The sequence below is a fragment of the Paroedura picta genome, chromosome 3 (assembly GCF_049243985.1).
Source record: "Paroedura picta isolate Pp20150507F chromosome 3, Ppicta_v3.0, whole genome shotgun sequence".
Taxonomy (NCBI): Eukaryota; Metazoa; Chordata; class Lepidosauria; order Squamata; family Gekkonidae; genus Paroedura; species Paroedura picta.
Window position 1 is genome coordinate 75,170,884 of NC_135371.1, and position 15,894 is coordinate 75,186,777.

Below are 15,894 nucleotides of genomic sequence, written 5' to 3' on the forward strand. Positions count from 1 at the left end.
GATACAGCCCAAAATGGCATTTGCCTTTTTTACCGCTGCATCACACTGCCTGCTCATGTTTAGTTTACAATCCACAAGTACCCCAAGGTCTCGTTCACACACAGTGTTACCTAGAAGCGTATCCCCTATCCAGTAGCCATGCTTTTCATTTTTCTGACCCAGATGCAGAACTTTACACTTATCTTTATTAAATTGCATCTTGTTCTCATTTGCCCATTTTTCCATTGTGTTCAGATCTCGTTGAACTCTCATTGAAGAAGAAAAAGAAGAAGAAGAATTTTTTTAAAGGTCAAAAACAGAACCTTGAACCTGATCCGAGCGGCAATTGGCAACCTATGCAGCTGCCTCAGCACAGGCTGGATATGGGCCCTCCAGGGTGTATCAATGAGGACCCGAGCAGCTGCGTTTTGCACTAGCTGGAGTTTCCGGATCAGAGACAAGGGTAGGCCGCCATAGAGTGAGTTACAGAAATCTATTCTGGAGGTGACTGTCGCATGGATCACTGTAGCCAAGTGGTCAGGGGATAGGTAGGGCGCTAGTAGTCGGGCCTGGCGAAGATAGAAAAATGCCTGACCCGCTACTCTCTTGATCTGAGCCTCCCTAGTCAGGGAGGCATCGATGGTCACCCCCAGATTCCTGGCCTGGGGCAGGATGATGAGTTTCACTCCTGCCAGGGTGGGTAAAGCGCACTGCCTGGTCCTGCCATCTGCCTCCCAGCCACAGGACCTCCGTCTTGTAGGGGTTGAGTTTCAGGCGACTCTGCTCAAACCATTCAGTCACTGCTTCCAAACATCTGGCGAATGGGAGAACGACTGAAGATGGTGCCGTACTAGCTGGGCTTCTGCCCGGCTCTTAAGCCATGCTGAGGGTCAGGAGCAACCGCACCTGGCAGACCTGAGCAGATACGCAAATCTTGCTCGCCGGTTGCCCCAGGAACCAGGAACGGCATCCTGAGGGTCCTACAGATCCGTGGAGACTGAGTTCTCTGGATCGCCGCGGCATGTGCTCAAGATCATGATGACGCCCTTGTCGTAAATAACTTTCTAAGCCTGAAACGACCAGCTGACCCTACATTCTTCCCAGATCATCTTTTACCAGACTGACAGGAGCCGAAGTCTGCAACAGTAAAGACCGTGTTTTTTCTGGTTTTTCCTTTTTTTCCCCACAAGCTCTTTCCCCCCTCCTCAACCAATTTACAAGTGAATTCTTTCATTGAGTGAGAGGCTCCCAGCTAATTACACCCACTAATCAAACAAAGAGAGAGCTTAAAGAAAGAGAGACTTTAAAGTTTTGTTGGAGAGAGTTCAGTTGGGGATGCTTACTTGATACGGAGATCGACAAACTGATAATTTTGGATTGCTCGTGCTCCCGCGAGACCTCACGAGACTTTCTGTTTATAGTTTGTGACTGCCTAGAACTATGGAAAAATTAACTAAGGCACAGATTTTCCATTTGTTATGCGAAGGGAACTCAAAGATACTGAAAGCAGTCAACAAGGTGGAAAAGGAAATCCAAAAGACTAAGAAAGGGCTTTTAGACAGAACCGACGGTTTGGAAAAAACAGCTGATGAAAACACAACTCAGCCAACAATACTTCAAACGAGAATTCAATGTCTGGAAGTTAATCAACAGGAGGGGGAGAGAGCTAGGGACGTAAAAATCAAAAGCACCTTGGAAGAACTTGGGAAAACAGATTTACGGAAGGAAAGCACCGAAAACCTGGAAGTCTATTTAGAGCAGGAAGTGATTTGGATCAACAAAATAAACAGAGTCTATTCAAAGGCGACAGCACGCAGGAAGCTATCAGGAGATATCTCTGTGTAACCAGAGGAAGAGATCCGGATTGAGAAAATATACAGAGCCTACTTAAAGGCGACTGCAAGCGAGAATCAAGCAAGAGACTTCTTTGGCCCTGACAGAAGGACAACCAGAAATACTCTATGTAAGAATCATCAGGCATCACTGTGGGAAAAAATACAATTTCATTTTCTGCGACCACCTGAAGGATGTGATGAACAGTGGAGCATTCTCCTGGTCTCCTGTGGGAAAGACAGCAGCAGTAACTTTTAGGTCAGGGCCAATATATGAAGGGAACTGACTTTATATTATCTAAGACAATAATAGAATATATTCTTATAATAGATTATACTCCCATATGAATCAACAATTACTTTGCTAAGAAAGATGGTAATAACTTCTAGATCAGGATCAATATGTGATGGGAACTGAATATGAATACTAATATGTATGCTAAAAGAGGATGGCAAACTATACTTCATATGTATTAACAAGACAGCAGCAGTAACTCTTAGGTCAGGGCCAATATATGAAGGGGACCGACTTTATATCATTTAAGATAATAATAGAATATATTCTTATAACAGATTATACTCTCATACGTATTAACAATCATTTTGTTAAGAAAGATGGTAAAAACTTCTAGATTAGGATTAATATGTGATGGGAACTGAATATGTATGTTAAAAGAGGATGGCAAACCATATCAGCTGGTCGCTTTTTCCCTCTTTTACTTTTCTGTAAATGCTTTATATAATAATAAATACTAAAATTACCCCCCCCCAAAAAAAAACATCTGGCGAATGGTTCCGGGGGGGAGTCCATGTGGCCGTCCATGAGGAGATAGAGCTGGGTGTCATCAGTGTACTGGTGGCAGCCAAGCCCAAAGCTACGTACCAGTTGGGCCAGAGGGCGCATAAAGATATTAAATAACGGGGAGAGGATTGCGCCCTGTGGTACCCCACAAGGGAGTCCATAAGGACTCCTCCCCCACCGCAACCCTCTGGGTCCGGTTCTGGAGAAAGAAGCGTATCCAGTGCAAGGCTGTGGTTTGTATCCCCGTGCGGGCAAGGCGGTGGATCAGAATGTCATGATCCGCGATGTCAAAGGCCACCGATAGGTCTAAAAGGACCAGCACGGCTGACCCACCTCTGTCCAGCTGGCGACGGAGATCATCCAATCCGAATGGCAAGACGGTGTACTCAGATTGCCCATAGGGGGTGTTAAAAGCAGTCAAATATTTGTGTCCTTCCTTTATCCGCACCCGGTAATAGGCCTCCCCAGGTGGCCCGTTCCTGCCCCAGGTGGCCCAGCAGGTCCTTGATCAGAGACAGGGGGTAGGCATTAGACGTCGGGACGACATTCAGGCCCCTGTAATCAGTGCACAACAGCAAGGTTCCATCTTTCTTTTTTACAAACAATACTGGAGCCGCCATGAGAGAGGTAGCGGGGCGAATAAAACTGCAGGCCAGGTTTTTATCGAGGAAAGTGCACAGCTCATGCATCTCTCGTGGACTCATCGAGTACAGCTTGACGCGAGGGAGGGGCTCTCCGGGTTTCAACCTGATTGCACAATCAGTTTTCCGGTGGGAAGGGAGTTGGTCACATTCTTGTTCTGCGAATACATCCTGGAGATTCCAGTACTCCCTGGGTAACCACTCTGGGCCAGCCCTGGCCAAGGTGGCAACTTCAACACCCTCCCTTTCGCGAGACCCTTGCGGGGTCAGGCGGTGGTGTTTCCGGTTGAATCTTTTCCCAATGGTCAGCCACATCTAGTTCCAATGGGCGAGTCCAACTCACTGCTTCCCCACCCATTGTGCACTTCCCATCCATTTGGGCGAATTGGAGTGGTTTGGCCAATGGTACCTGCCCTACCCCCAACGTCTCGGCTAAAGGGGGGTTAATCAAAGTCTCGGTGCACCCTGAATCCAGGATGATCCGCACCCCCAACTTCTTCCCTGTTTTGGGCACAGCCAAAGTCACTGGGAGGGAGATAAGGGGGGGCACTCACTGATCGCTTGCCCCTGCCTGGGACCTGCTGGCGGGGCGTCCTCACAGCAGGTCATCCCCATTTCCCGACGGCTCACCCGAGGCATTTCCCTCGTCCACTCCGCTGTCAGAATTCGGCTCAAACACCACTGGCTCCACAATAAAGGCGAGCAGGGACCTTGCGGTCTTCTTCGCCGGCGCCTTCCCCCTGGTGGGGATGCCAGAGGGTTTGCCAGCCGTGGGCTTGACAGGTGGCGGCAACGGCTTCTTGGAGAGGCACTGGGCCAGGAAGTGCTCTTGTCCACCACATCCCAGGCAGAGACCTTTCTCCTGGCGCTGGCTGCGCTCCGCTGCAGCCGGGCCAGAGGTTTTCGCAGACGCCCCCTTCTTGGGGGTGGAGGTCTTGAGGGGGGCTTTCGGCCTTTCGCCTCCCAACTCGGCTGCCACCCGTAGCCTCCTGTCGACTTCTCCGGCCAACCACACCCAGCCCATCATGTTCTCGGGGTCGTCCAGGTGCAGGCATTTCTGCGCAAGATCCCAGCGCAAGCCTTTATGCGAGAAGCGAACGTACTGGTCCTCCCCCCAGCACGGGATGGCAGCGGCCAACTTCCAGAACTCCCGGGTGTACTGGCTGATGGTCATGGCTCCTTGTTTCAGAGCCCGCAGGCTGGCCTTCGCCGTTTCCACCTCGAACGGATCCTCGAACTGCTCCCTCATGCAGCGTATGAAATGATCATAATTCCGAACCTCCGCGGAGGCATAGCAGTAGAGGTCCACGAACCACTTGGCCGCCTCTCCGTCCATGCAGTCGCCAGCAAACCAGATCCGCTCAGCATTGTCCTGGAAGGTGTATCCCACCTCCATCGTGTATGCTTGGAGGTGGACCAGGAACCCGGGGAACGCATCTGGGTCCCCATCGAAACAGGTTTTGAAGCGGTAGAGACGGCGAACTTCAGCCCCCATGAGCGGTGGGGGCACCGGTTGCCTAGCTGGTTGGCCAACCGGCAGGCTGCCTCAGGCATCTCCCACTGGTGGGTCCTCTCGGTTCTCTGGCCGCGGCTCCGTCCACCGGCAGCGGTGGCCAGCGGGGAGGCCTCACATTTTGGTGTTTGTGGCCTAATTCACACAAGAAGGGAAATGACGCAGAACTGGGGGGAATTGGTTGCCATGTAATCTTCCCCTAAGAAGAGTCTCCAGTCTGATTTTCCCTTCACATATCTGAGGACATGGCTCTGGAAAGCTCATCTGTAACCACTATGCCAAAGTTCCCAAAGGTCAGTCCTCTCCCACACTCAACAAACATTCCACACCACAGGTTCTTGACACCCATATCTCCACACCCTTGCCCTCATTTGCCACCACGCCACCACAACCTCCCACACAACACACACATTCAACCCCATGCCCTTACAGGACAGCTCCTCTCCTTCCTCTTCCCACTGCCAAGCTCTAGCGTCCGTTGTATTGTTGGATACAACGGGCTTTGCCCCTAGTCTTTATTAAATTGCATCTTGTTCTCATTTGCCCATGATTCTATGAGTTAAATAGTAAATCCCTGACTTCAGCCAGTGACTTCTTTATGGAATCACCACCTAAAAAGACTCTTCTGAAGAAGCACTTAGATCTTTAAGCCCCTTAAAAAATGATGCAAAGGATGAAAGCCAACACCAGCCCCTGTTCCAAGCTGAATGTACAGTCACAACAAGCAAAAGTTAGCTCGGCTACAGAAGGCATAGAAGTTAACAAGAGAATACAATCTAGGAATAGTGAGAAGCTACAATAACAGAGTAGGGCAGTCATATTCTTAGGACAACAGAGATACTACACTAACCCAGAGATCTCAAGGGACGATGGAGGGAGTTAAAACCAAAGAAACCAGCTGTCAGGTTTGTATGCTGAAGAATTCACACAAAGCTGAAATAACCAGCTTATGTTTACAGCTGTGTGTAAAATGAGGAATTTACAGGATTACAGAGCCCTCCCCACAAAAACTGAAGCTCTTACAAGCCAGAAAGTTTGGTACCAAATCAACAGCAGTGCTTCAACCCAACTCAGGGACACTTCTTCTACTCAAAAGTTTACCAGGCTGAAACAATGGGAGGACCCACACAGATATGTTCTCAGTCATACCTTAGTCAACTTGACAAAGTTATGAAGATATAGCCAACCTAAATTCTATGAGGGAGGGACACTAATTTAACCAAAGGAGCTGGGTTACCACAAGTAGTCCTTTTGGATCAGCAATTTTTAATGACTGAGAGTGACCACCTTCCACTGGCTCTAAACTGGGATCATACTGGGATAGATGTTTGCAGTCCCAATGAATCTCTACCAGCAGTTCCCACTGAATCTTGTTTGAAACGGATTAGATGGTCCGCTAAGATGGAGAAAGAGATCACATCTCTTTTGGAATCTGAAAGAATGATAGAACTCCGGGAGACTTTAATTAACTCAAGCTCACCTATGACTGCTGTAGAGCTGTATTCTCAGATAACTGACCTTTGTGGCCTTAAAGCACAACCAGTCTGTAACAAAGGCAGCAATTCCTCCTGGTTTGACCAAGAATGTCATATCTCAAAAAAAAAAAAAACGGAGAGAGCTATTTAGACAGGCCCAATCGTCAGAGGATCAGACTATTATCCTCAGTTACTTTGAACAAAAAAAACAGTATAATTATCTTATCCGAGAGAAAAAACAGCTTTACGCTCACGATAATTGGGCCCGCCTATTTGACATTGTTAAATCCAAAAATTCCAAAGCATTCTGGTCAGCTGTAAGAGGACCCTTGAGGGGGAAGACTGATAATTTTGAACTTATTATTGCCCCCCAAGTTTGGGTTGATCATTTTTCTGCTCTATTTAATGTCCCAGTAGCCCCAGAAAATCTGCTGAATGACTCCATCCCAACTAATGTCCCTAGATGGTCCCCAGTTTTGCCTGACGAAGTAGAGGAACTAATTCTGAGCCTTAAGATAGGCAAAGCCCCAGGCCAGGATGCCCTATCAGCTGAACTTCTAAAAAACAACCCTAAATGGTGGGCTCCACCCTTGGCCAACTTATTTACCTTAATTGACTTACATGGGATTGTCCCAAGTTCTTGGTTGAATTCAATCATTGTTCCCATGTTTAAAAAGGGTGACCATAATGACCCTAATAATTTTAGACCTATTAGTTTATTATCAATTATAGGTAAGATTTATGCAAAACATCTCGAACGGCGCCTAACTGATTGGGCTCGCTCTCAAAGAATTATAGGTCCTGTTGGTTTCTTGCAGGGTAACTCTACTATAGATCACTGTTTAACTCTCTCATGCCTGGCCGAGAAATATACGTCCCAAAATGGTAAGAGGCTATACACAGCTTTTATAGACCTTAAAAGTGCCTTTGATAAGATAGATAGGGATATGCTCTGGAATAAATTGCGATTAATGAGTATGGAACCGAGACTTGTGTTTCTCATCCAAAAACTTTATGTGTCCACCTCCTGCCAAGTCCGGTATTCTTCAAAGGGAGACTTAACCTCTAAGATCTCAATGACCATTGGAGTTAAGCAAGGCTGTATTCTGGCCCCCTTGTTGTTTAACTTATTCATTAATGATTTAGCGCAAAAACTGGAACCTATTAATGGTCATCCCCCAAAACTTGGTTCCCAGCATATTCCTTTGTTGTTGTATGCCAACGATACTACAATACTCTCATATACAAGGGTTGGCTTACAACGATACTTATCCACCTTTTACCAATATTGCCAAGATAATAAGTTAGTAATTAACTATGGTAAAACAAAAGTTTTGGTTTTCTCTAAGAGCTGGCATGCAATGACTTGGTCCATTGGAGGCACTTCAATAGAACAAGTTAAAACATTTAAGTATCTAGGTGTTATCTTCCAATATAACCAGAAATGGAGCTCCCACTGCCAACGAGCTATCAATCTGGCCAAATCCTCATCTTCCTTGATAAAACAGTTCTTTTTCTCTGCAAAAGGTAACCAATTTATTCCTGCAGCAATTAAAATTTTTAATGCCAAAGTAATGTCCCAGCTCCTGTTTGGATGCCCCTTATGGGTTCCTGCCTTTAATAAATCTATTGAGGGTGTTCAATCTGCTTTCTATAGGCAAATTGCAGGGGTTCCCAATTGTGTCTCCTACCATGCCATTTGTGCAGAATATGGCCAAATTAGGGTAGAGACAAGGGCCTGGATAGCTACTTTTAAATTTTGGGTCAGACTGTTTTTTAGAATAGAAACTGGCAGCCTTTTAACTTGTCTAAAAAGTGACCCTCTTAAATTTCAATGGTTCCAGGCTATTGAACAAAAATTAGCCTCCATTGGCATCGATCTGAACTCCCTACTACCTCTGGAAGAAAAATGTATCTTCCGGATTATTAAACAGAGAATATTAGACCATGAGCAGCAGGAACTCATACCTACCCAGCCTCGAGTCTGCTCAGCAGCATTCTTTGGCATCATTATGCAGAGAAATATTATGCCTACATATTTGCATCTCCTTGATGTCCCACCCCTGAGAAGAGCCTTTCTCCTGGCACGAATGAATGCTTTCCCCTCAAAGGTCTTAGAGGGAAGATTCCACCATATCCCATACCATGCGAGACTCTGTCCGTGTGGTTCTGGTTGCCCTGACTCTGTCTCACACATTTTGTTAGATTGCCCCTTATATGAGCAGTGTCGGGATGACAGCTTTGTTGCCTTGCTGGGAAACAAGCCTTCTGTAAGTAAATCTATGACCTTGCAATTTCTGCTCTCTGACAAAGACCCAGAGATAACCATTTTAGTTGCCAGAGTTTTAACTAAGATGCTTTTATAATATGCTGCCTACCTTGTATTTTATCTTTTATAGTTTATTTAATCATTTTAAGATCTGTTTGGTTATGTAACCCCATTTTACTATTTTGTTGAAATTTTAAACCCTATTTTTATATGTCTTATACATTTTATGCCAATAAAAGGTTACTGACTGACTGACTAATTAAGTTAAAAATAATCACATAAACATTTTTAGGTTGCCAAAGAAAAGACTGAAAGAATTTCTGGTGACCCAAACTTTCCTCCAAAAAACCTTGGTGCTCTCAATAAATATACCTATATACTATTAATGCCTGTCACTCTGAATATGTAGGAGTTAAGCTACCAAGGTTTTCTACTTATATTCCAAATATTAAAATGTTACTATTTTCAATTATCTCATAAATCACAGTTTGTCATCAACATTGCCTAGAGTAACAAGCTGTCAGAGTTTTCTAGATAAACATTAAGACAGTCTGTCAGTTATTATTTCGATAATGCTGGAATAAGTGTCTTTCTATTATAAAACGTGGTTTGCTGTCTTTTCAGGTTTTCATTACCAATTGCCCACAATATATGAGAATAAGTGACAAGCATGTTCCCCATGGCAGTTGCAAAAAAAAATCTGTTGATTTTGTACACAGTAGTCATTTGCATAGCAGTTTTAATAAAAAAGAAGAAAAAGAAAAGATCAACTCAAATGATTCTCTAAGCTCCCTCCTCCCTTATAATATATTCCTACTCCTCCATTTCTCATGTAATACTCCATTTCTCATGTACTCCATTTCTCATGTAGTTGACTTCGGCCCACTACGCATACAGCAGATTTTCAAAGCAGTATATTCTTGACTATAGATTCTATGCATCATTCTTTTTCCTCCAGTGTATTTATTCTGCAGCTACAATAATAAAAACACGCTTTATAAATCAAAATGGAATGTCACTTATAATGTGTGGGGGGTGGCATCTGAAGGTTTTTTTTTTAAATTACGCAACTGCTGTGCCACAGCTGCGCAGTTATGTCCAATAAGCACCTTGAATTTACATTCTCACGGTACAGGTTTTGTGCATGCATTTTAGTTTTAGTTCACTGGATGAAAGGGAACAGAAAGGAATGCAAATTAAAATTGACAAGACTTTTTTTTAACTGACAAGCAACTGCAAAGCCTCGTTTTCCATGCCACCGTGCATCAGAGGATTCTCTGCTGTGTTATCACCATTGTGAAAAATGGAAAAGACTTACCTGATCTCACAATATGGGAGACATGTTGAGCGTAGAGAATGCAGAAATCATTGACACTAGCATTGCAAGCTGTTATTATTGGCAATGTGTGTTTGTGTGCAACATCAGCTACAGCTCCACCACCCTTTGTACAGAGCTGCAATTAATATGGGGGAGGAGCCCTATGGCAGAAGCTCTGGGGAGCTTTTTTAGTCTTGTGTTACTATATTGAAAAAAAATCAAGAGATATTTTTGCCATTTACTGCCATTCCTTGCAAATGTGTGTGGTTTTCTGTTCGTGAGCCTGCACACTGATTGTAATGCTGGCAGTTTTTTAGAGTCTGTCATGTGCAGATTGTACTTTGTCCTCAAAATGGATCAATCCCAAGCAAGTTTGGTGGTTTGCGGAAAGTCCATGTGGCTCAGTCACCATGTGGCTCAGTGCGGCCCGATCCGCGGGCGTGGCTCGCGGGCGCGGCCTGCGGGCGTGGCCCGATGTGTGGGCGTGGCCCGCGCGGGCGCGGCCCGATGCCCTGCCGGTCCCCAGCCTAATAAAGGTTGGGGACCACTGTCATAGTGGACTTACAATGCTTCTCAAAAACAAATTAAACATTAACAATTGATCAGGAAACAGCTTGTGCACTAATAAATGGGGAAGGATGGCAGAAGGTGCAGCATGGGTGAGATGATCTCGATGTGGATGGGTCAATGACCTTCAAAGGGTAGCAAAAGGGTAAGGGAAATTCAAAGGAATATACACACTTCTGAATGACCTTTGGCTTGGAAGTGAAACACAGAGGAAACTGCCACAAAATCACTTTCAGAAAATCACCACTCAGTGGTACATAACTGGACTTGGACATGCAAGCTGGCAAATTATGGTCATAAAAATAATCTCTTTCCTGGGCAATGGAGTTTGAATTTCAAGACACAGTAGTTCAATGGCACTCCCAAAGAAACAAGAACATATGTCTCCCAATCCTATTCTTTCTGCATGTTTCAAAACCAATTCTCCAAGATTTTGGATATTTTTCATTCCTTTGGTAGTTGAGATTGTATCTAAAACCTAAGATTTTAAACACAAAGCACAAGTTGTAACACTCAGTATTTCACACATACTCCTAAATTAACTGCAAGTATTTCTAATGAACAAGAGTTAGAACATAATTAATGTAGGTATATTCCACAGTAGCCATACACATTGTCAGTTTTTAAGTCATTTATAAACTAATGTTTCAGAGGGTCTGCAGTAAAACAGTTGGATTTGAGTCCAGTAGCACCTTAGGGACCAACAACAGTTTGAGGGCAAAAGTTTACAAGAGTCAAGGCTTCCTCTATCAGACTCAAAACCATGAAATTATGTCTTGTGATAAATAAAACAATTATTTTAAAACATTTTGATATATTTGCACTGATCTTTTGAAAGTGGATGTGAGAGCATTAAAATTAGTTTTCAGGGTTATAAGAGCTCCTTAGGACTTCCAAAGGTCAACTCCTAGCACTCCTAGGATGTATCCCAAGTCTTATGGTATCAAACGCTGAACAATTAATACATAAATAACTCTGCCAACTCAGATCTTATCCTTGCTGCTGATGTAGCTCATCACCCTCAGCTTCAAGTCTGGATCCCCACTGGGTAAAAAGGACAGCAAATCTAGTCCTTAATTAACTGTACCTCACTTTCAATTAACCAACACTTCAAAAGGCACCAACATTCTCCAGATCACATCATATAATGCTGTGGTTCTACTACCTTTCAGAAGATCTTCAAGGTACAGAAAACCTACGTATATAAGCATTCATCAATCAACATGCCAAAATCCAAAAGGAAAAAATCCGAACGTGCACTGGGATGCCTAATAAATAAAAGACGATGTGAATCAACTCCCAGAAATCACTATATTAAGAATATTCCTACTATAGAAACAGGCAATATTTACATAGCTATACAAAGCAGATTTTGCCTCATCCATTTTCCAACATACTAAGGTAAAGGTAAAGGTAAAGGTATCCCCTGTGCAAGCACCGAGTCATGTCTGACCCTTGGGGTGACGCCCTCTAGCGTTTTCTTGGCAGACTCAATACGGGGTGGTTTGCCAGTGCCTTCCCCAGTCATCACCGTTTACCCCCCAGCAAGCTGGGTACTCATTTTACCGACCTCGGAAGGATGGAAGGCTGAGTCAACCTCGAGCCGGCTGCTGGGATTGAACTCCCAACCTCATGGGCAGACAGATTCAGACAGCATATCGCTGCCTTACCACTCTGCGCCACAAGAGGCTCTTTCCAACATACTAGCTCTAGATTAATACAGGAAATAGAATACTGCCAGCTTTTCACATAACTGCAAGACGGAAGACACTTACCTGCCCTTAAAAATGAGTACCATATAAGTAATGACCACTCCTAAAATGAATAGTACTCTAAAGTCCTAATGAAAGCTAAACACTAAGTTTTCTAAGTGATGTAAAAAGAAGCAGACCACAATGCTTAGACTGTGTCACTGCCATTCGTCATGCTTTAGAACAGCCTTAAAAACAAGCATCTTTGGGACAGAGTGAATCAGAGTCTTAGAGGAATTGTTATATGCACCCAATTATGTATCATTGCAGGGAAACCCCCCCCCACACACACACACACACAAACAAACCCTACAAAATCCTGCAGCAAGGGCAAGGTACTATCAGGGATCACAGTTTTTTAGGAGTGAGTCCCAGTCACTTGAGTAGAGCATATGTGATTAGGCTTTAAATGTTTACAATTCATCAAACCAAACGAAAGCTACCCACAGTGCAGTCCTTTGCAAACCTATTTCAGAATAAACAATGCCAAGTTCAATGAGACAGATGTGAAAGTAAACACCTACAGAGCCGCCTTCAACACCTCTTTCAAATGATATATGTTGCTTAATGTTCTGATAAAGGACATTTCTTTTCCAAATGGATTTTTCAGCAACTGGGTTTTTAGAAATGTGAGTCTGTTACAAAGAACATTCATACTCTTGCACTTTTGTTTCAAAGTCTAAAAGACATATTTGCATGGAAAGATCTATCAGATTGAAAAGGTATGGAATACAGCCAAGATCCTGATGTAGATATGTCAGTATAATTCCTCAGATCAAGCATTACTGGATCAGATAATTATGGATTACAGTATTCAGACAAGGGGAAAGGATCACATTTCCTTCACAGAGCATACCGTCAAAGACTTTTTAGAAAAGTACGTAACAAGATTCTTATATTTGTATGATCTTAATTCTGTGATTAAAGACTTCCTCTCTACTCTACTATCATTACTCTAGCATGGAAGTCATACTATGGCTTGAAAACTACATTTGGCTCTTCTACTAGTAAACTATGACTTGCAGGCCCATACACTTTATGGTTCCACAGATACTCAGGATGTCTTTTCTGGAATGACTGGTCATTGTCCTGTGTACTGACCATTACCTCTTGTATTATCCCTTCTTTGATGCCACCATGCACTGAAGACAGATCCTTACACCATTTGTGCATAACACCCTTTTTAATATATAAGGTAGTGTTATGAAGTGTGTAACATCCATTCAATGGATGTCGAATGTCTCATGGTTCTTGAACTTCTGAAGAATATTTAATGTGGCTTGGAAGGTCAGTAAGTTTAGTCACTATTTCATTATATGGTCTTTATTACCCCAGCATTGTTCTGAAACTTGGACTTTATTTCTCCTTTGCAATTTGGCAGCATTTCATCCAAACCATGCCTTGCAACAAAACCAAACACTGAAATACTAATGAGGAGGAGGGATGAATTAGTTTGAGCATATTTAGAATAATGTGCTGTTCTTGGGGGGGAGGGGGGACAAATTATCTTATATCCTATTTTACCCTTATTATCTTTAAAAAGTAACACAGATAAGACAATGGTCGACTTCCTTGACATTTCATGTGCGATCTTCTAAAATCTACTACATTGTATAAGGATATCAGAAAATTATTAAGAGAATTAACAAGGGGATCCACATTGTAAGGTTCTATAATTCACAGCTGAGAAATTTTATGACAGACTAGCTATTATTTTCACAGAAGTTGCTGCTGCATAAAAATTTTCTGTAAGCCAAAAAAATACAACCATATAGATTGCACACTTATTTTACTTAAGAGACCTTCCTCGTTTGCAATCTTCTTTCTTGCAATCTATATGGTGCTATGGCTGCCCCATAGTTTATGTCATCTTTCCAACACAATTAAAGTGATTCAGCTGAGCATATGCAGTTTCATATCAGTGCAGCATTCAGGGACAGCAAACTTATAAGTATGGTTTTCTATTACCTCTTCTGGATATGACATAAAGCTATGGTAGCGTTCAACCAAGACATCGATGGAAAGAGTTCCCTTTTACTCAGTTGTCAAAAATTCCACCTGTTGATGAACAATGTCAATCTGAACTACTGAAGGATTCTCAACTAGCCTCTAAAAAACCCCAAGAAAACCACACATGTTGAGATTTACCTTCTTATGCCCTATATGAGTTTCACCATCTCACCCAGCCAGCAAGCTTTGTATGAGGAACTACCTCGACTTGTCCGCGTTTCTAAGCACTGTGCTTGATGCACTTTACTATAACCTGCTGCTTTTAGCTCAGTCATTGAAATCTTTTGAAGACTGTCTTAAGAGCTAATAAGGTAAACCAGGCAGGGAAGAAAAATAGGCTTGATCGCAAACGCCTTCAGATGGCATGAGTTCCGGTGAATTACAATGTCCTGCTGGTGCACTTGACAGTCCCACTTTGCCCTCTTGGAATGCAACCAGGAAGCCGCACACAATAGGCTCTAAGAACCACCCCAAATGGAAAGGAAAAGAGAGAGAGGGCAGCCTTTGCTCTTCTCCCAAGAAACCACACACAGCCATGGCAAAGCACAACAGGAAACTTAATTCTAACGGCCACCAGGAACACGGTGGATGAATGGATGCAGTTCTTTTATTCCACGCCATCAAAATCTCTGTGTGTGCGTCCCCTCCTGCTTTCTCTTTAACCCCTCTCGGTACTCACCCCCGCACCTGTGGTCTGCGACTCTGCCAGCTCGGTCAGTCCTTCTCCAAACAGTACAGGAGGGTGCAAACGTTCACTTTGGCACTAGCGCTCTCAGCTCGCCCAGCCACACGAGTTCAGCAGTTCCAACTCCAGCCGGCGACGGTGGGTAATTCCATGGGGGGGAGGGGGGAAGCTAGAGAAAGCGAGAGGACGACTCAACCCCCTCGGTTAGGAAATCATGATGCCTCCTGCCGAGGAGCCGGCGGCGGCGAGCAGCTGAGGAGCGGGAGCAGCCGAGCCCTGCCACGGCTCCCCTTCCCGATACTCGGCAACTGCCAGGACGAGCGAATCCTCACGCGCGACCAGAGCAGGACATCTTTGCGAGCGCGCGAGGCCAGCCGCAGGGACCTCCTCCCTCGCTGCTTTTCAGAGCATGCTGGGCTCAGCGGAATGCTGCCACCTCACGAGGCGCAGCATTGCCCTGGACAGCACACTTGGAAATGCTGCTGTCGCTGCTACTGCTGCCGGCGGCTGGCTAAGAAAAGCGACAGGAATTCCCGCTCTCCTTATCACCCGGCCCTGTTCGCTCGTCGGCTGGGCTTCCCCTTATGCTCCGCACTCCCCTGCCTGCACTTCAATAGCTCGCTTCTTGCTTGCGGGATTCCTGGCAAAGCCCGTGGAAGAAGAGAAACGGCGGCAGCCCCCCTCACGCCAATCTCGTCTCAGTGGCGACGGCGGGAACAGCAACATAAGAGACACCATATATCCTCCCACGTGCCGTGTGTGTGCGCGCACCGCAAATCTGAAGGTGGGGGACGGTCGCAATGGCGGGACGTTTCTATCACGCGCCCGCCGAAGAGCGAGGACTTTCCAACCTCCGCCCGCTGCAAACTCCCTCTTTGGCAAGCCTGGCCTTTGTCGTGCCTTCCGAAGAAGCTGAGGAGAGGAGGGAAGAAGAGCTGGCGCGCGGCCTTCATACCGCAATTGCAAACTCACGGTCGCCTCGCCCTGGGCACAATCCGAGACGCACACTGGCGTGCTGCTGCTAGACCAACCTCACGTACGCTCACTTTTCC

The 15,894-nt window shown here is 44.8% G+C and overlaps 1 long non-coding RNA gene across 9 annotated transcripts in view; it reads right to left on the minus strand.

The window, feature by feature from the left end:
- LOC143832269 (uncharacterized) overlaps positions 1 to 15,602 on the minus strand; it is a 262,139-nt gene extending 246,537 nt beyond the window's left edge. For 3 of the 9 annotated variants that reach the window (XR_013229175.1, XR_013229173.1, XR_013229168.1), the window contains exon 1: positions 14,837 to 15,589. This is a non-coding gene — a long non-coding RNA (uncharacterized LOC143832269). Of the gene's footprint in view, positions 1 to 14,836 lie in introns of all 9 variants that reach the window. The other 6 variants (XR_013229174.1, XR_013229172.1, XR_013229170.1 and 3 more) reach the window with 6 other exon arrangements.
- Positions 15,603 to 15,894: the final 292 nt, after the last annotated feature.